This window comes from Lygodium microphyllum, chromosome 1, assembly GCF_053477565.2.
Source record: "Lygodium microphyllum isolate KBCC chromosome 1, Lygodium_microphyllum_v1.1.10, whole genome shotgun sequence".
NCBI lineage: Eukaryota > Viridiplantae > Streptophyta > Polypodiopsida > Schizaeales > Lygodiaceae > Lygodium > Lygodium microphyllum.
This window is the reverse complement of record NC_141135.1, coordinates 40,434,826-40,455,478: the sequence shown is the minus strand read 5'-3', so window position 1 is coordinate 40,455,478 and position 20,653 is coordinate 40,434,826. Positions and strand designations below refer to the sequence as shown.

At 41.8% G+C, this 20,653-nt stretch overlaps 2 pseudogenes; one reads left to right on the top strand and one right to left on the bottom strand.

Moving 5' to 3' along the window:
* The window catches only part of LOC148041025 (uncharacterized), a 30,566-nt pseudogene extending 20,012 nt beyond the window's left edge, over nt 1–10,554 (top strand).
* A 991-nt stretch (nt 10,555–11,545) lies between these two features.
* On the bottom strand, nt 11,546–20,145 carry LOC148041024 (uncharacterized; annotated as a pseudogene).
* Between the last annotated feature and the right edge of the window lie 508 nt (nt 20,146–20,653).

Here is a 20,653-nt window from a genome sequence, read left to right as displayed (position 1 = left end):
CACAATTGTAACTTTTTGTTATAATCTTTATATAGGTAGAGCACTCTTGTTGGCACTCCATGTTGTGTTGACAGGCTAAGACTGGCTATATACTAAATGATGGATGCCCAATTTATAGCTTTTAACCAATCAAAGCACTTATTTAGAAATTGGTGTGTGTTGTCCCTTACATAGGGTAAGGACATGACCTGTGTTTACTTGCTAAGTAGATGAACTCCCCACCCACGTTTGGATGGGGAGTCTCTCCTATACATTTTATAATGTGATGGAAAAGGGTGCACTTTTTGCATTTGGAACCAATCTAAAATTTTATTTATTTATTATTTTTCACTCTTGTACAAAATGTGTCCTTTTGGTGTAGAAAGGTGTTGTGCCCATGCCTGCACCCAGTTTCAAAAAGTGCATGCCCACACTTTGGGTGAGTGTTGAGCATCTATCACTTGGTGTATAATGAGCCTCAACTACCTTGAGCCTTTGACTTCCTTGTAATCATTGTGTTCTTATGTGATTAGGTTTGTTTTTTAAATCAGCTTACGTGGGCCTTGAGCTTATATGTGTGTGCACATACACACACACACATATTATACATAAATACATATAAATAAATATATATGTATGTATGTATACATACATGCATGTGTGTATACACACACACACATATACATATACATATACATATACATATACATGTGTGTGTGTGTGTGTGTACAATGTGCACATGCGTGCACACACACACACACACATGCATACAATAGGAAATGGCAATGTTGGAGAGAGGACAACAACAAGTGATGCAGGCACCATACAAGAGGGGAAGCAAGGCCTATGTTTTGAGCATCCTTTTTGAAAGGGTTTGGCAACACTTCTTCACCATTAGTAAAGTGGTGAAGAGGTTGAAACATGGTGCATTATTTGCAAACTTTTACTTCTCGAGGTGTTTGTAGGTGGAAAGAAATCACACATCTGACAAATCTAGTATATGTTGACAAATATGCAATCACGCTCCTATGATAGTCTCTTTTTATGGAGCAGTAAGGCAAGGAACATGCAAGAGTCTAGAAGAGCTGCCTTGTATCCCATAGGCATAGTGAGGGAAAAGTAGTACCATCCTACAATTATAAAAGAGTGTACTTGACAATCATTTGAATGCAATGCTATTGTACTTTGTACTTTTAGTCTATGTCTTTGTCTACTCAAGATTGTGTTTATGATTCCAAGTTAATTAATCTTGGAACCTAATTGACTTGAGTAAGAATCTTAGTCATTATGCTTCTTGTCTATAATTTCCAACCTCCATAGCTATACTTTGCTCAAGATCCATGTTTCCAAACATGGTATTAGAGCAATAGTGAGCTTGGTTTAGCTCTACACACTTCTCCTCTAGCTCTCCTCAACCTCATCACATCTCAACTCTAGAAGAAGTCTTCATCTCTTCACTCCATCTTCACTCTACTCTTCTTGACCTCCATAGCCAGCAGCACCCTGCTCACTTGGAGTAGCTAGATCTCTTCATACAAAGGATATCTTATTGAGCTTCCTTTTGGAGATCTCCTCCTTTACTCCTTGCACAAATTTTTGTCATATCACAGCCTGACATTAGGCTATAACCACCTCAGCATTACATGTTTCTCTCTTTGCTCGCTGTATTTTGCATGTTGCTGGTTGTATAGTTCCCATTGTTGATAGTACATACTCCAATGTCACCTATGACCATAGGATATTCAAAGCCTATGACTTAAGCTACCTCCTCACTAGAGATCTTGAGGAATGGTTGCCTATACATGTCGCTACAAGAAAAAGATCGATCAAGTTGAAAAACCCTAAAGAGGAAGCCATAGCCATTTGACCTCAAACTTATAAATCTCTTCATTTTCTCACTCCTCTCACCTCACACATGTCACTGACATTCTAACTTGCTACAATAATCAAGCTATTAAAAAAAAGGATGGGAATTCAACTCGAAGGTCAAGCATCAAAGTTCAACATTGATCTCAACAAACATAGTATCTTTTGATACTCATTTAGTGCTTTTTGGCACTAGTACATCTTCTGTCTCTTGACACATCCAATTTCAACTCACTTGTTGGTTATTTACTGATGTCCAAACTTCTAGAGTGGGCAAGGATTCACCCTCTTGCTGCTTCAAAGGAGTTGGCTTCCACATGTGGTAAACAAGGATCAAATTGATTCTTATGAAGAAAGGTTTGTGGTTAGTAACCAGTGACTAGGGGAAGAAGATTAGAGATGTTGCTCTTCTAGCAGTATGGCAAAAGAGTGATGACAAAGCCCAAGCAATCATCAAGCTTGATCTTGATGACATTTATATCCACCATATAGATGCATGTGATACATCTCATGCTACTTGGGAATGATTGGACATGCTATTTGGTGCCCAATCTAAATCTTCAAAATATGGATTGTTCATTGAGTTTTTCAGGTTGGATATGAGGGCTAATACGTCCCTTGCAACTCACCTTAAGTATATGGAAAGTCTGCTAACTCAAGTTGCAGAGATTAACTTAAAAATGGAAGAAGACATATGCATTGGAGTCTTGCTCAAGAGTCTTCCTCTAGACTTTGGTAATGTCTCCACCACACTACTTATATATGGAAAATCCAAAGCTAGTAGACATCAAAGCATCAAAAGAGAAGAAACTCAAAGATAAAAAGGAAGCAAGCACTTCAAAGGAAGAACAATTGCTTTATGTTAACAGTAAGTACAAAGGGAAGAAATATATTTTTTGTGACTTTTGCAGAGGAACTAGGCACATTGAAAAATTTTGCCATGCCAGAAAAAGATCACATAAGGCCTACCTTGCAACTGTCAAAGAAGAAGCAAACCATGAAGAATAAGAAAAAGAAGAAGACACTCAAGAGCAAAAGTACAAGCCTCATCAATCCTTCTATTCCCACTATTCAGACCAACTTTTTTAAGCCTTGTATATACTTGCACTATTGCTCCAATCATAAGCCTTGAAACCCTCATGTAACTTGTGCACTATAGCCTTTGCACACTTAGGGAGGCCTTGTGATAGCCTCTAGTTTATATGGTTGGTTTTTCCATGTCTACACTTAGCAAGGTTCTACTCATGACAACCTCAGTATACTCAATGTTTTTTATGGTTGTGATTGAGGAGGGGTGTTGAGAAATATGCCTCTTTGTATGGAGCAATAAGGCAAGGAGCATGCAAGAGTCTAGAAGAGCTGCCTTGTATCCCATAGGCACAGTGATGGAAAAGTGGTACCATCCTACAACTATAAAAGAGTGTACTTGACAATCATTTGAATGCAATGCTATTGTACTTTGTACTTTCACCGTCTTTGTCTACTCAAGATTGTGTTTATGACTCCAAGTTAATTAGTCTTGGAATGTAATTCACTTGAATAAGAGTCTTAGTGAACATGCTTCTTGTCTATGATTTTCAACCTCCATAGCTAACCTTGCTCAAGATCTGTGTTTCTCAATAGTGTATGGGTTCAAATGCACCATGGAAAGGGAAAATATTTCCCTTTTTTTTTCTTATTTTGGCCTTCTTGCAACACTAAAGCATGCTGTAACTTTGACACCAAAGGTTGGGCTTTAGGAAAAACTTAATGACACCTTGGTCCCTTTTTGTATGGTCGATTCCAATACCTTACCATGCACAGTAGAAGCTTCCATCGTGAGATAGGTCAAGTGGAGTTTTCCCCCATGCCTTAGCATACACAAGCTACGCAAGCTCAATCCTTCAAGAGGTGACCACTCAGGGTCAACACCTTCCACCATGGCATATCACCCATTTTAGGTTTCTTGATAGGTGTGAAGGAGGAGCCTTGAGCAAGTTCTGTATGTGTCATCGCTTATGTTCTTATGGTGGGGCTCTCATGGACTCTTACTATTGTATAACCTATATTTTTGGCTACAATAACTATTATATTATCATTCTAAGCATGTTGAGTTAAACATGGAAGAAAATAAATAGATTAGTTGATAAGGCAATGAGCTGAAGCATTTACATGTAGGAACTCATTCTACATAGATAACAAATCTCATTTCAAGCTTGGGCTAGTGTTATTGCATGTTATTCCTTGTAAGTATTACAAATTACTCCTTGTACATCCATTTAAGTTTTATAGTATCCCAATAAGTTGATACAATCATACATGGAGCAAAGTAAATAAACACATTTGGGAGTTTCCTTTGTAAAGTCACATTTCAAACATTGAGGTGAGATCTCTAACTTTTATTTTCCTATCATGATGGACCTTATCAATTGACTATGATGTCCACAATTGATCATGAGCACATACAACCACACTTTTTATTACACTTTTCTTTCATGCTAATTTATGCTTGTTTTTTATATCACATATTGTGGGAACTTGCCATCTTTATGCTAAGAGTCACAATCACTTAAGGTCTATCTAAAAATTCTTTCTTGTGAGCCTCTTGAAAGTTGACACCCAAATTTAGAGCAAGGCTGTCAAAACAACATCTCTCTCTCTCTCTCTCTCTCTCTCTCTCTCTCTCTCTCTCTCTCTCTCTCTCTCTCTCTCTCTCTCTCTCTCTCTCTCTCTCTCTCTCTCTCTCTCTCTCTCTCTCTCTCTCTCTCTCTCTCTCTCATGGTGTACATTGAACGATTGTAGGAGGAGAAATTCAAGACTGCAGGGCAAGGAAAGATGAGAATCAGAGGGTGGTGGGGACTCAAACATGGCCAAAAATCCAAGCGCCATGGGGTTTGATGAAGGTAGCACAACCATGAGCTCCACTCGAATGGCCTAGTGGTGGCGAGGTTCAAAAGGTGAAAGAGACAAAGCATAAGCACTTTTTTAGGGTCTGATGTTTGGCCAAATAACCATGTGTACACACAATAATCAGCAATGGTGTTTCGTGAGGGTCATCCCCTTGTTGTCCATGAAAACCAAAAAAAAACCCCATGTGGCATTGGGAAATTTTTGGGTTTTTGTATGAAAGCCTCTAAAACATCCCTCGTAAACAACTTGCACAAGAACAAATCCTTGGCATTTTTGAGTGCCCTCCTATGGGGGTCAAGACTTGAAGGTCTTTTGCACATGACAATGAGCGATTGGGAATTGAGGATCAAGCCCAATCAAAAATAACTCAAATGATTGCATTAAAAGAGGGCAAAAGGAATGGATCACTTGGTGTATAACTAGTCTCAACTCCCTTAACACTTTGATTACCTTGTAATTGTTTTGTTCCTATGTGTTTTTGTTTGTTTTTAAAATTTCCTTGAGCTTATGTGTGTGTATGTGCATACATACATACAAACAAATATGTATGTATGTATGTATGTATGTATGTATGTATGTATGTATGTATGTATGTATGTATGCATACACACACATATATACATATACATGTGTGCATGTGTGTGTGTGTGTGTGTGTGTGTGTGCGCGCGCGCGTGCGCACAAATGCATGCATACATGTGCACGTGTACGCACACACACACACACAAATGCATGCATACATGTGCATGTGCACGCACACGCATGTGCATGTGCACACACACACACACACACACACACACACACATGTATGCATACCACAAGCAATGGTGACATTGAAGAGAGGACAACGAGAGGTGATGTGGGTACCATATGGGAGGGGAAGCAAGTCCTACATTTGAGCACCCTTTTCAAAGGGTTTGGCACCACTTCTTCACCATCAACAAAGTGGTGAAGAGACTGAACCATCTTACATTATTTGTGAAATTTTTCTCCTTGAGGTGTTTGTATGTGGGAAGGAATCACACATCTAACAAATTTGCTATATCAGTTCAAATGCACCATGGAAAGGGAAAACATTCCCTTTTTTCCTTGTTTTGGCCTTCTTGCGATGTTGGATGGGAAGCATGCTTTAAATTTGATGCCAAAGCTAGGCTTCATGAAAAATTTGATGACACCTTGATCCTTTTTTATAAGCATTGTTTTGACACCCTTGCTCTAAATTTGGGCATCAACTTTCAAGAGGCTCACAAGAAAGCATTTTCAAATAGACCTTAAGTCCTTGCAACTCTTAACATAAAGATGGCAAGGTCCCACAATATGTGATACAAAAAACAAGCATAAATTAGCATGAAAGTAAAGTGCAATAAAAGGTGTGGTTTTATGTGCTCTGGATCAACTGTGGACATCATAATCAATTGATAAGGTCCATCATGATAGGAAAATAAAAGTTATGTCAAGAATCGCATGGTGGAGGGGGTTGCTCAAGATGCTGCGCCGAACACACATAGAATGCACAAGGAGAAGCTCACTCAAGAGACAAGAAGAGAGATGGAGGCCATAACGTTTTCTTGCTGATTTCTTCTTCTTCTTCCACACTCTTTACAATGTACACAAAGTATAGATAAGATACAACATAAAAGGAAAGTGGCCTACTAAGTCAAACAATGCATAACCGACTACACTAGTCGACTGGCGCTATAACTATGCCAGCTGTAAATAGGTGTAACAACCTGAATATAATAAGTAATGAGTCAGTGGCCATGTGAGAGTCATAATGACCACCGACGTGCGATAGACGTGTGAACCCATCTAACCAGGCAGTCCATCATCAATGTCCGCATGTGTTGAGCTTGTCATCTCAACAAGTTAGAGATCTCTCCTCAATGTTTGAAATGTGACTTTACAAAGGAAACTCAGAAAAGGTGTTTATTAACTTTGCTCTCTAAATCCTAAAGTTGTACAACCACGTATGATTGTATCAATTTATTGGGCTATTGTAAAACTTAAATGGATGCACAAGGAGTAACATGCAATACTTGCAAGGAATAACATGCAATAACACTAGCCAAAGCTTGAAATGAGATTTGTTATCTATCTAGAATGAGATCCTCCATGTAAATGATTCAACTCACTTCCTTATCAACTAATCCTCTTCATTTTCTTCCACGTTTAATCAACATGCTTATTAGAATGATAATGTAGCAATTATTGTAGCAAAAAATATAGTTTATACAATAGTGAGCGTCCATGAGAGCATGCCAATCATAAGAACACAAATGATGACACATGCAAAACTTGCTCAAGGCTCCTCCTTCACACTTGTTGAGATGCCCAAAATGGATGATGTGCCATAGTGGAAGGTGTTGACCCTATAGTTTATACAATAGTGAGCATCCATGAGAGCATGCCAATCATAAGAACACAAATGATGACACATGCAAAACTTGCTCAAGGCTCCTCCTTCACACTTGTTGAGATGCCCAAAATGGATGATGTGCCATAGTGGAAGGTGTTGACCCTGAGTGGTCACCCTTAAGCCCACATGGCTTGTGTTATGCTAAGGCATGGGGAAAAAATCCACTCAACGTATCTCATGATGGAAGCTTCTGTTGTGCATGCTAAGGTATTGGAACTAATCATGACTTGAGAGAGTGAGCTATAGGGCCTTTTCATATGAAATGCGACACTTGAGACCATATCCATGGCTCGGTGGAATGGGAGACCATATGCACGGCCCAATGGAATGGGAACTTCTTAGGAGTTCATCACATGGGTGCTATTCCCATGAGGATTTTCCCTTAGGAGCAGTCTTGCAAAAGTTTTAAGGGCTAGATTGGTTTCCATTTTTACACAAAAAACCCCCATCCTAGATATTGTTTTTAAAAACATCTCCCTAAAATATTTCCCCGAATTGGTACCTTTGGCCAAACTCCTATCTCTATTCTATAGAGGATACCAGATATAGCTCCCACAACTTGAGGAGGATTCTATGTGTGGCTGCCCTGATAACGTTCACACAGGCTGTTGCCACCAACACCATTTCTCTCCCTCTCTCTATGTGATGATCTTTTGATTGTAGTGAACATGAAAAAATTTGGATTACATGCATTTGCAACATGCACAGCAAAATTTTCTCTCTTTTTGTTTATGTCTCTATTTGTCAGTTTGTCTGTCAGTTTGTTTTGTCTATCTGTCTCTCTCTTTGTAATTGTGTTTATTGAGTGATCACATGAGAATAATTTTAGGATTGCAGGGTGAGGAAAGATGAGAAACCAGGTTGGGGGTGGGTCTCAAACACAGCAAAAGAACCAAGCGCCAGGGGGCTGATGAAGGTGGCACAACCATGAGCTCCACTCGATGGACTTGGCAAGGTTCATAAGGCAAAAGAGGCAAAGCATAAGCACTTTGGACCCAACAGGGTTCATAAGGCAAAAAGACAAAGCATAAGCACTTTTTAAGGGTCTAATGGCCAAATGACAATGTGTGCACACCATAGGGTAAGGGGGCCAATAGATTGACACCTAACTTGGCACCATGTAAATGATCCCTCATGGGTCTTGTGGGTCCCTTTGAGTGTCCAGGTTGCTTGATGGACACTTGGCCTAGGTGGAGAAAAAATTTGGGATATTCAAAATAAAAAAATAAAAAAATAAGTTGTTATCAAAACTAGTGTGTGCTTTTTGACCCCCTGATAGAAGACTATGGAGCCCATATAGATTGACTTCGTGGCACCATTTCACCACCACAAGAGTGCCAGTAGAGTGACGGTCAAGGGTCAAAGGTATGCATGCAAATAACGAGGACATGGGATTTTGCAGTCAGGAAAAAGAGATAGGGTGAATTACCTGGGCGAAATAGCTCTCCATTTACATCCAGAGGAAATTCACATAGTAGTGGTCCTTTGCCCTTTACATGTGCAATAAGGGCTATAGGAGGAAGCCCTCCTTTTTCTCCAAGACAAGCTGATGATCTCACGATATAGTATGCACTTCATGCATGCTCTCATTTTTCTTAGCCAGCAAGGTGGTGTGAATTTGGTTACTCTTCCCTGGCTCTAATAGAAGTAGTGGTTGTCAGACATGGCTTCTACTGCAACAACAAGCTATGCATCCAAAACTTGGTTTTGTCGATTGCCTTCAAAGCAACAAGGTATGTATTTTTAATCAATTGTATATGTTTCTCCCCCTATTATTTCATCTTTTCCTCCTGGATCTTTGAGCTAGGGTGTTAGGACTCTATTCTCGATATGGGAGCATCTTCTTCATCAGATTAGCCTTTTCTGCATCACCGAATGTTGTTGTGTCCTTGTATATTGCTAGCTTTCCACTCCACATAAAAAGATTTTGCATGTTGCTTTACATTCTTGTGCTTTGAAGTCCTCTTGTGAAGCCAATCATCAAAGTTTTATTGTATCCATCAAGATTAGAAGACTTTTTTTTCTACTTGGAGTGGCACCGAGCATGATGATGCATTATTCTAGGCATGTGGGCAGTTTTGCATATTGTTAATGCTTCATCCTTCTGTGCTTTAGTTCTATCACAACTTCACTGGTGCGAGAACCCCATTGCAAGGAATTTCCATGAAGAGATGGTTGAAATACATGAAGGAAAGGAAGAAGGAGGCAACTCGGACACACAATGCATAGGTGCATGTAGCCATGTCTGTTGCAGGTGTTGCTATGGCTATTACTGCAATCGTCGTTGCCATAGCCATGACTTCAAGTGAGGATACCCAAAGCAAGACAAGTATGGCAATTGCATTTGCTATAGCATTAGTGGTAGCTCAGTGTGTAGAGGTAGCTGAGAGCATGAGGGCAGACCGGGATCAGATATCTTTAGTGGTTAGCTCAGCTATCAATGTGAAGTCACCCAGAGATGTGATGACCTTGACTGTTGCAGCTGCTATAGGTATGCAAATTTACTGTGCTCAATTACCCCATTCAAGTAGATGGTGTTATGCTTTATACTTTTCATCACAATCAAGGGAAAAAGATGCAGTGCATGCCATGAAAGAAGGGATTGCCCTATTGAGCATTGTCTCAATGTTGATTATGTCTCATTCTCACAGCCCTTCGTGGAGCCGTTACTTTGAAGGCTAGGGCACTCAAGAACAGCCCACACTCATGCTACAATAATTCCATACATGAAAGAGGAGGCAACAATGTAATGAATTTTAGTGGGGGGAATTAGCATTAGAAGATAGAACACTATATTAGGGAATTTGGGAATTCTCATATAGTTTGGGAATTCCCAATATAGTTGATATTTGGCCACTTGATCAAATCTTGTCCCCTTACTTGAAAGTGGAGTCTACCCTAATAAATATATAGTTTGTCTTTCCAAGTCCCACTTTGAAGTATGGGTTAAGATTTAGCCACATGGCCAAATCTTTATCCCTTATTTGAAAGTGGGACTTGGGAGATTCCCAAATTCTCTAATATGGTGTATAGTGAAGTTGAGTACTGCAATCAAGATTTTTTGAGAAGGGGTTGTGAATTTTTGAATCAAACAAGGGTGAGCTTATAAAGAAAAATTTCCGTTACAAGTCACATGCTAGGCTTTCATGTTGTTCATGTGCTCATATTAATAGCTGGATACTAAAGGAAGGCCTTATTGCAGGGGATCTGCATTGGAGAATTGTTTTTGTTTATCTAAACAAACAATCATAGGTAATGTTCCCCCCTCCCCCACCCACATCCATGTCATATAATTGTGGCCATAATTGTATTATCAACTTTTTCTTCCCTGGTATGCAGGTTTTTGTAAAGTCACAAAGCAAGTATCTGGGTGAGACTAACACTAAGAGCAAAAAAAGTGAGTGATTCATTGCTCTTTGTATGCTAATAAGACATGAAGTCTAGCCAATTCTATAGTGGTTTAATTGAAGTAGTTCATTGTGACAGTTTCCACAATGTTTTGCAGAACTTTCAGGTGGATACTATCATAGATGTATTCTTAAGATCTCATTTTGGTTTGGCATTCTCCTTTGACAATTCTTTTGTGGCATAAAAAGCATCTATTTAGTAATCTTAAGAAGTTGGGTTATTGAGGATATTAAGATAATTTTGTTTCGGAATTCAGTGTGTTGCTAATTCTAGTAACAACTACATATCTAGTGCGTTTTTACGTGCACTGCAAATTTGGTGATTTCATGGCTGGTTGTTCATCGTGCACTTGTATGATAAGAAGTAGACCAGAATGTACTCATCACGTATGATCAGAAGTAGACCAAAATGATCAGAAGTGGATCAGAACTTGTATGATTTCAATACTCATCATGTGCTTCTATGATCACAATTGGACTACATAATTGCAAATCATGTAATTGTATGATCACAAGAATTGGACTAGAGATTTAGGTCATAGATCTAGACCGCATAGGGGTAAGTAGCATGAAACAAAAATACAAGGGAGCTAGGATACCTATTGGCTAACCTTGCATTGGTAGCATGAAACAAAAATACTATTCCTGCTGATATGCGACCATCAACTAGTACACAAAACCATGCTATCCTCTTACAAAATACCATTGGCGTGAGCATGCCATTACACTGGTGCTCCTTGCCTCTTTTACTTCATTACATGGAGCCATGCTACCCTCCTCAATCGAGATGCCTTGGTAGGAACATGTAGGGGTTGCAAGCATCCGTTGTCCACCACTAACCCATCCCATAGGATTTCCCTCATGTGCCTTTTGAATTCTATGAGTTGTGCCTCCCATCACTTCCTTTCATCCCTTGCAAGCTTTTCATTTTCTCATTGCATCCTCTTAGATTCAGCGGCGGCAGCAATCTTTGCTTGTTTTTTTGGCACTCAATTCGTCTTTCCTCCTTTTGTTATTTCAATTCCAGCTTCTTGGCATTTTTTTGCCTTCATAGATTCGATATATTGGTCAGATGTGAGGATGAATGAGTGAGAGTAGTCCACAAAGGCCTCCCCATTGACCCGATTGATAATGACATTCTCCCTTGGCACTCGTAGGAGCTCAAGTAAATTGGGTGTTGTAGTTGAGGTAGGACTTTGCAAAGGATTTGATGTCAATGGCGGAATGATTTTTGGTTCATGACTGGTTGCAGCCATGCTTGAAAGCAACTCGGCAGCTCTTCCCTCCAATTCCTCAAGCATAGGGGTGCCGGGCACTTCACTACAATCAAGATAATCTTGATCAGTTGTATTCTCCCTTGCATTTTGTGTCTCTAAATCTACAACCACCTCATGCACATCCATGTTGTTGCATGGCATGTTCTCATATTGCAATGTGTCATGATTTAAAGGCCATATTCCAATAGCACAAAATCCAAATTTTATGTTGGACTTAGTGCATGCAATTGCAAGGGCCCTTGAGGCAACATCAACAAGCTCTCCCTTTGATGCTTGAGTAGAGTATGTCCGCAGCTGCCACAAATTTCTATCTTTTGAGTAGAGTATGTCTGCGGCTACCACAAATTTCTATCTTTTGTGAAATAGGACTTAAAGGGTTTGAAAACTGAAACATCCAAAGGTTGAAGCTTGTGAGCTGGAAGAGTTACAATATCTATGCCAACATCTTTTGCCTTTTGCACAACTTCAAGCCTCGTGTGGCTACCATGTCCATCCACAATCAACAATTGCCAACATGAAGGAGAGGGTGGGGTTGGGATAGCATGCTGAAAATGCTCCAATCATGCCTCAAACAAATGCCCTGTCATCCATGCTTTGTTTCGCATGGACATTACAGCCCCTTCTTTGCACTCCAACAAATAATTTTGCATGGCTTTCCTTCCTTTGAAGATGTAGTACCCTGGCAAAGCATAACCAGTTCAACATAAGATATTCAACCACTCCCTACTATCCAGAGTCATGCCATATACATTTTTGGACCCTTTTTTAGCTAAGACACGCATACCCCTATTCTTGCTTCCTTGCACTCCAGCCTCATTGGCATTCCAAATATGTTGAGGAGGGTAGTTATGTTGATTATACAATATGGCCAAGTTATCATGAAAGGTTTTCACCACTTTCGGCCTAACAGTAGTAGCTCAAGACCTATCAAGACTCTCACACACACAAATTGTGAGTTCTTGATGTCGCCGACGAAAAAAATCCCACCAACTTTTCCCTAGGATCCCATTAGTGAAAGGGTTGGGTCAGGATTGGACTATCTCAGCTGCCTTCAACTTTAAGAAATATATAGATAAACCATGACTAGCAGTTTGCATGCCAAAGGCCCAATCCATAAGGGACCTTTCTTCTTCAGCATGTAGTATGGTAGGTGGGCCCTTCATCCTTTTCTTTGTTCTCCCATAAATCCAATTTGCCATTGATGTTGGATTGATTCCAAACTTCCTACTGGATTCTCTAATTGGCATACCTTCTTCATGAGTTGCAATTTCCTTCATCAAATCTTCTTGAGACCATTTTGGTTGGTGTCTCTTCTTGGCACCACATTTAGATCGCCAATGTAAGTTTGTCCTCTTGCTCAGCATGGTGGGAGGAGGAGTAGACCAACAATGTATTAACAAACACAATCGATAAGAATGTGTTAATAAACACAATTGGTGGCTGCAAACTATAACAACAAAAACACAATGTTAGAAGCTGAGTAAATGTTGAAAAAAAATTATATGTTGAGTCTACATCATGTAGTGAATACCTTAGTCAAGTAAAAATGAATAATCACGGTAGTGAACTTTCTTCTTTGGTTTTTGTTCCAAGGGTGGAAGTTTGACTTCAACCCCTTTAGGTTCGGATAGCTTGGGGAGCTTTGTTTTGGGCGGTGGAAGTGGAACTTGCAATTTGGGAGATGGTGGTGGCTTTGGGGGTTGGACTGTAGCTCTCAATTACTTCTTGACAAGGCAAAATGTAGGAGATGCTGTGTGGATTCCTCCGCATTGACAAAATTTTCCCCCTTGCTTGTTTAGTAGTGGATTGGTGCATAAAATATGGGAGACAAATGGATGTCTAGTAGCAAGACATGCCTTGCACTCACGCACAGCAGATATGGCAAGAAACGATTGAGCGGTAAGCAAGCTTTGTAGGAGGCATTAGGGCATAGTAGATGAGAAAAGGGGTTAGATTTCTTGTAGCATAGAATTGGTTTGTAGTAGTAGGGAAGAAGTAGACAACTTATAGGACAGTAGGCCTATGACACACAAGTAGGAAATGTTCCTGGGAGAAAAGTAGTAGGTTTGCAATTTGCAAGTACTTTCTAGGAGTTGGAATATTTGGAGGAAAGAAGTGAGTTTGCAAGTTTGTCTATAGTAGATTTTGTCTATAGCAAAAGCGCTTCCAAAAAGCAAGCAGGGAATGATGTGGATAGATGAGAATATAGAGGTAAATGTAGGGGGATTGGATGCTCAGTTGCCGCTAAGATAAAAGGACAATATTTGAATTCAAATTAGAGAGTGTAATATTATGACTAAGGTGCAATAAAGGTAGGATATTTCTAAATTGTGGAGCAGGTCATGGTTGGGTAAGTGGGACTTGTGGACTAATATTGTGGTATTTAAGGACGTGAAGAGGGGCAGGGAGCATGGAGTTGAGAGGATGAGAAGATGAACACTTTTTGCGTTGCTCTAAAAGAAGGCGTGCAACATAATAGGGCCCTAGAGAAAAAGTGCCACAGGGAGGGCACGCTTCTCCAAGGGCCCAAGGGTGCACCCTAGTTTTGGCCATCTTTTGGGGGCCGCACACTTTTGGCCCCCCTACCCTAACCATCAATGGTGTTTTGTGAGGGTTCAGGGGCCAAAAGTGTGCGGCCCCCAAAAGATATTTCTGAAGTGTCTTCCAAGCCTACTTTTTGAAGGGCGTCATGCACATTTTTAGGTCCATAGCACGTATTTTACTTTCATTATTTTAATATGCACGTCACCATTGAAGTGTATATATTTCATATGGGCATCATTTTGACGAGTAGAGTTAAAAACTACATGTAAAATTTGATACAAGTTACTAATTAACTTGGGGTGCCCACTACCCATTGTCCATTGCTCGATGCCTAGGCCCTAGTGCCCATTGCCCACTTCCCAAAGCCTACATAGTACTACCATTTTGATTCTTAGGGTTCCAACTTTTTGATTGAGGTACATGCCACATGGTACACTTGGTGACCTGCAGGCAGCATATTGAGCCTTCGAAGTTTGGAGCAGTGAACAATGAGCACTGAGATTTGAGACTCAAGACTCGAGAGCCCCTTGGCCCATGGACTGTGGAGGATGGCCACTGGACTATGGTCTACCTACCTCATGTAAGGTACGCTCAGTCCTGAACTGACCCTCCTGACAGTGACTCCTAAGTCCTGAGTTCACTTTTGTTACACGATGCAGGTGGATGCATCATGCATCATGCCACATTGCCAAGTTCAAACTAGATTACATCTTGGACCTCGATTAATAGTGATCAATCTACCCTATGATGTGATGGAGTCATGAGCCTATTACTACATTGCTCTCCTAAATCAACTAGATGCCTGGTACGATGGCCCCTCTTGCATGATGACCAATGCATCATGTTGTATTGCATGTTGGAAGGACCTGAATACTGAACCTCATTGCTAGAGAAGCCAGCAGTTCTGACTCATGAGGATGGGGGAGAAGGGGAAGTGACAGACCACGGTGATCCATCATCCGAGGATGGGGGAGAAGGGGGAGGTCGCGGCAGTGCGGCACTACTATGGCATCTTGGTAGCCTGTAGGTGTAGGGTTTAAGGAGGGGGAGAAGGGGGAGCCTAGAGGTCAAGGTAGGGTGAGGCAGTGCGGGTTGTAGTAGCACGCCAAGGAGGCGGAGCCTTGGAGCTTGCTGCCTGAGGTTGGGGGTAGGCCACAGGAGGGAGCCTAGAGGCATTGCGATCTGGAAATGATGGTCATTGGTGAATTGTCCCTACCACCTGGCATTGGAACTTAGCAGTGAGCGAGAGGAATCAGGATGATGCATTGCAGAGACCAAAGCATGCTATGTGGACACACCATCTGGGGTGACCTGGAAAGACGCCAGTTCAAATGTCACCCCTACTAATTATCCTCATGTTTGGATCGATGGAGGTGTTCCCTCGATGTTGCCAGCTACTATGTAGAGTGCACACACAAGAGCATGTCCTCACCATCTCAGGTTTGAACCTGCAATTTGTGAGGCAGGCCATAGGATGATTTGTTTAATTTTGACCTATTACTTTGATTGTAATGGTCCAGGCTCCAACTGTCCATGGTCCATGGATAGAGAGAGAGAGAGAGAGAGAGCATGATGTGCCCACTGGCCACCACTACCCACAGTTGCATATTTCCCAAAGGGACTCCCGACTCCCTAGAGATTAGAGGCCATCCCTAGCCTTCCATGATCCATGGTTTTAATTTTTAATGAGCCTAATACAATTTACATTTATTTATTATATCAATTGTTGTAAATTGTAATGAATAGAGAGGTTGTAAACACAAGTGTATCTAAATTTGATGTGATCTTCATCTTATAGGACTTTCCATTGGATATTGAGGGTGAGCTTTTGCGGATAATGACTTTGTGGAAAGGAGGTGATCCATAATCTCAAAGGGCTTTGACCATATGATATTCTTACTTTTGAGATCAAGGTACAAGATCTAATCTTCATCGCTTATTTTTTTAAGCATTGTAATAAAAGTTCATGCAAATTAATGCTTCATAATGTATGTGTTTTAGTATAGATTCTCAATGGCACCCAAAACAATGAAGAGGTGAAGGGAGCTACAAGCTCAACCCTCAAGACCTACGGACCACTTATTGGTTAAGCATTTCAAGCCAAGCAGCCATGGCTACCTCTCACATAGCCGACGCACCCTCCCTACCTATGGGGTGTAGTGAGCTTACCTTGATGCCCGATCGAGTACCCTCCTCTCCTGTGCACACAAGTAGCTCCACGATCCTTGAGGCAAGCTCAAGCAACCTCAATCCCTCTCCAACAAGCTCCATCCTCCATAGCTGTGTGAGATAAGAGAAGAGTAGAGAAGAGCAGAAGATGAAGAGAGGAGATAGGGAGCTTCTTCTCCTCGGTCCCTCACTCTCACACACTCACTCCCTCACTTCCTCACACTCACTCATTCCCTCTCTCAAGCACAAGTAAGAAGGCAAGAAGAAGACAAGAAGAAGAAGAAGCTTTTTGCCACACAAGAATGAGCTTCCCATTCACTTTTCAAGTTTATATACATGCCCTACTTCCCACGAGCGGTCATCCTCAATTTTTACATGGCCGGCCATGGCCTAAGCCCTTTTTCTCCATTCTTTCACTTCCTAGCTAGTCCTATCACCCTTCTAAATCTACAATTCACACAGGAGGGAACTTGGCGCTCTTTTACAAGGATTTGAGAGCACCTTTGCATTTAAAGGTGCACTTTCTTGCTTTTAACTCCTCCAGACTTCGGCAATTGCGCCTTGGACTTTTGGCAGTTGTTCCCATGCTTTTGGATTTTTTTCAGACTTATTATTTTTTTAGGCGCATTCTCCATGTCTGCCCTACACCTTTTCCTGCTTCTTAGATTTTTCTATTTTCTCACTTTTTTCCTGTTGTTGGTGTTGCAGTAAACATTACCCCCCTCCTAGCCGAGTGCCAATCCCATGGCACTGATGGGTGGTAGCTTAGAAGGTGGTAGTGTTGGTGGCCAGGTGGCCTTTTGAGTTTGTATACATGCCCTTGTTGAGGATGGTGTTGGAGGGATTTATCCTTGAAATTGAAAATGGTGTTAAATTGGGTGCCTCCGTAAAGGTGTCTTGACAAAGATCTGCTTTGCCTTGACAAAGAACTACCCTTGAAATTGAAAATGGTGTTGGGGCGGATCCATTGGTTGATGTGCTTTCTCCTTGATACGGCCTGATCTTAACCTACAATGCAAAGTTGTGCACTTCCTAAGGGGTGTGTCTGCCTCTCCATGGTGCAGGTAGTGCACATGGTGTGGAACTGGGAGTTGGGTCGAACCTTGGGCAAGCCCACGGTGTTGTCCCACACTTGAGGACCCAGTTTGTGCATCGTCATGGGTGCAGTGCAGAGCTTAGGGTGACAAGTCTGGTAGTCCTACCCTTAATGTGCCCTAAGTGTGAGGTGGGGAAGGGGCTAGGTGGAAACCCTAGGTGCAATGAATGTGCCACTCCATATGTTTCATGGGGAGCTCAAACCTTTGCTTTTCTCTTTCTTGCACCTTTTTGTCCTCTAGTGCCCTCTTTCTTTTCATTCTTGGTACTGGCCTCTTTTCTTTTTCTTTTTTCTCTTTCTTTCTCTCCCTCTCTTTTTCGTTTTCTCTCTCTCTCTTTTTTGGATGAATTATTGATCATGGCTGCGACTGGAATACAAAAAGAGTTCTTATGCTATATTCCTATCATCCTTGGATGGACCACAACATGGCCTTAGGCACTTAGTCAAAAATGCGCGGCTTTGTAGATATTCTTTGATGCTAGCTCTTACCTTCAAAGGTGTTGATGACAAAAAGGGATGGTTACACCTCGTGAAATGGGTATCGCTCATGTCCTCTAGGATTTCTGTGCAGAAGGAGGGGAGTAAGGTCGCCCTCATCATGAGCCTAGCCATGGTGCGACTATCGATGCCTAAGTTGATATCAAAAAAGAGCAGGGGAAGGTGGGCTTCCTCAGTTGTTGCAAGCTTTTTCTTGAGCAAGAACTTAATGAGCCTAAGGTAATTACATGTTACTATAAATGTCAGGTCTATACATGAGGAGAAATCCTCGAGGAAGCGGTTAATGGATGGAAGGATATCCTCCAATGTCAGGTCTACACATGGGGAGAAATCCTCGAGGAAGCGGTTGATGGATGGAAGGATATCCTCCAATCTAAAAACCAAGCATCCCTCACGAGCCCGTGCATTGACATTGTAGATTGTTGGAAAGTCAAGGGGCCCATGCAAGTTCTTGTCATGGTCGACTCCATGTCTGCAGGGGTAAGGCATCTAGATGGGGTCATTCCGCTCTTCAGGTAATGAGCTACAGAAAGCAGTCGTGGCATCAAAGTTGGTATCCCAAATCCTCCTCCTCCACTTCGGCTGCGCCTCATAGCCTTGGACGGTCTTGGGAACCTGGTTCACCTTGTCCTACCAATAATCTACTTGTTCCTGCCTCCATCTAGTAACTACAATGTTTCTCTCCTCTATCCATTTGTTGGCGACATCATTAGCCATTCTATTGATTCTTGCCACCGTCTCCAAGGGTAGAACACAATCCAAAGCTCGTGGATAAGAAAAGGATAGCTCAAATGGTCGTGTCTGGAACTCTTACTATTGCCATATAATCAACTCCTGAGACCAGTTTAATGGGATGGGGATCCTCATGTATCGACATGGGCTCTTCAAGGAGTTGTTGTGGTCGTACTCTCGCTCTCCTCTAGACTTGCTCCGCAAGCTCTTGCCTTCTTCTTCGGGCTGCTACCATGTGTTTAGGAATTTGTGCCCCTTCTGGCTCTTCTGGTGGCAATTCAGGCAATGGTAATACCTGTGCCGATTGGAAGGGTGTGTTCTTGAAGGCCGTATCTCAAGGCATGAGATGTCAATTCTAACTTCCTCTTCATCCTTTCCATTGAGTCCTTGCATTCAACTTGGGTGACATTTAGCACCGTGCTCAAGAAGGCTTGTCTCTGAGTGTCTAAGCACACTTCGACAGCCTCTGCTCTTGATTCCGTGAACATTCTTTCGCATTCACTCGCCGCCAGATGTTCTGTTAGTCCATGCACTCTTTCGAAGTTGTGCCACTCCCATTTCCGTACCTTCTCTTCCATCTTTTTCCTTCCCTCCTCCATTTCTTGAGACAGTTGCGAATCTCTCTTACAGTTCTTCCCGGATCTATTGATGGCTTTCTAACTCTACAAAATTCAGTCTTCTTTCTGTTATTGCCATAGCCATGAGAGCTTCCACATCTCTTTTTGTGTTTTTCCAAGTCATATTTTAGCTCTTGTTGCTTCTTCCTGCGACATCCTGCCTTTCTTTCTCTAGGACTTGGATCTCTCTTTCTAGTCTTCCTTGCTCCTTCTATTTCATACCACAGCCAGAATGCCAAGTTGTCCTCTTGCTCTTGACGTTGCTCTTCTGACTCTTGGCTTTTTTCCTGCTGGTGCTTCTCCAAGTGAGTGGTCCTTTCCATTAGCTCATCATACTACTGAATTAACATTTTTTGACTCTTTAGATGAGCTAGTACATCATGTTCTTCCTCCTCCAATCTTCGACTCAAATGATCCTCATTCTCTTGAGCTTCCTTAGTCTTGGCATCCAACTGCTCTTTTAGGGCCTTAAGCTCTTTTTGATGATTTGTGGCTTGCTTGGACACGTTGAGCCTCAAAGTTGCCGACATTTCCTTTTCAACGTCCAGCTCTGCCAAGGCTGCTTTCTTTTCCTCTTTGGCCTTGCTCAACTGAGTGAAGAGTTCAGCCACATATGTGTCGTAGTCTGTTGTTGGTGAAACTGTGAGAGGGGCCATAGTGGTTGATGCTTCCAGCTTTTTTCACTTAGGGTCTTGCCGTGATTCTGCATCTACTGCGGCTGGTCTCTTTGTCCCTACTTCAGGGGCAATCTCCACCACTTTGTTAGCTAGGAGTTGTATCATTGCCATTAATTGAGCCGTGTCCACAGTTGGCACCGACTCTTGTGTCGTGGTGGGTGTGGTTTCAGTTGGGAGTGGCACAAGGGAAGAGGGGAGGGGGTGCAGTGGGGCCTTTCCCTTTCTTGCAACCACCGGGGCTGTTTCTACACTACCACCAACTCCAGACAATCTTGAGGCTCTTTTAGCTCATTCAAGGTTATCTGATAAATATCCTCTGTAGTAGTGGACCCTTCTTTAGATCCATCGCTCGATGAGGTCTCACTACCAGATGGATCATCTACTGTTTCTAGTTCAGTGGAGGATAATGGAGCTCTCTCACTCTGAGAAGACTCAGGGTAAGCATCCACTATTACACGATGGGCACCTCGTCCTAGAATCACTCGTC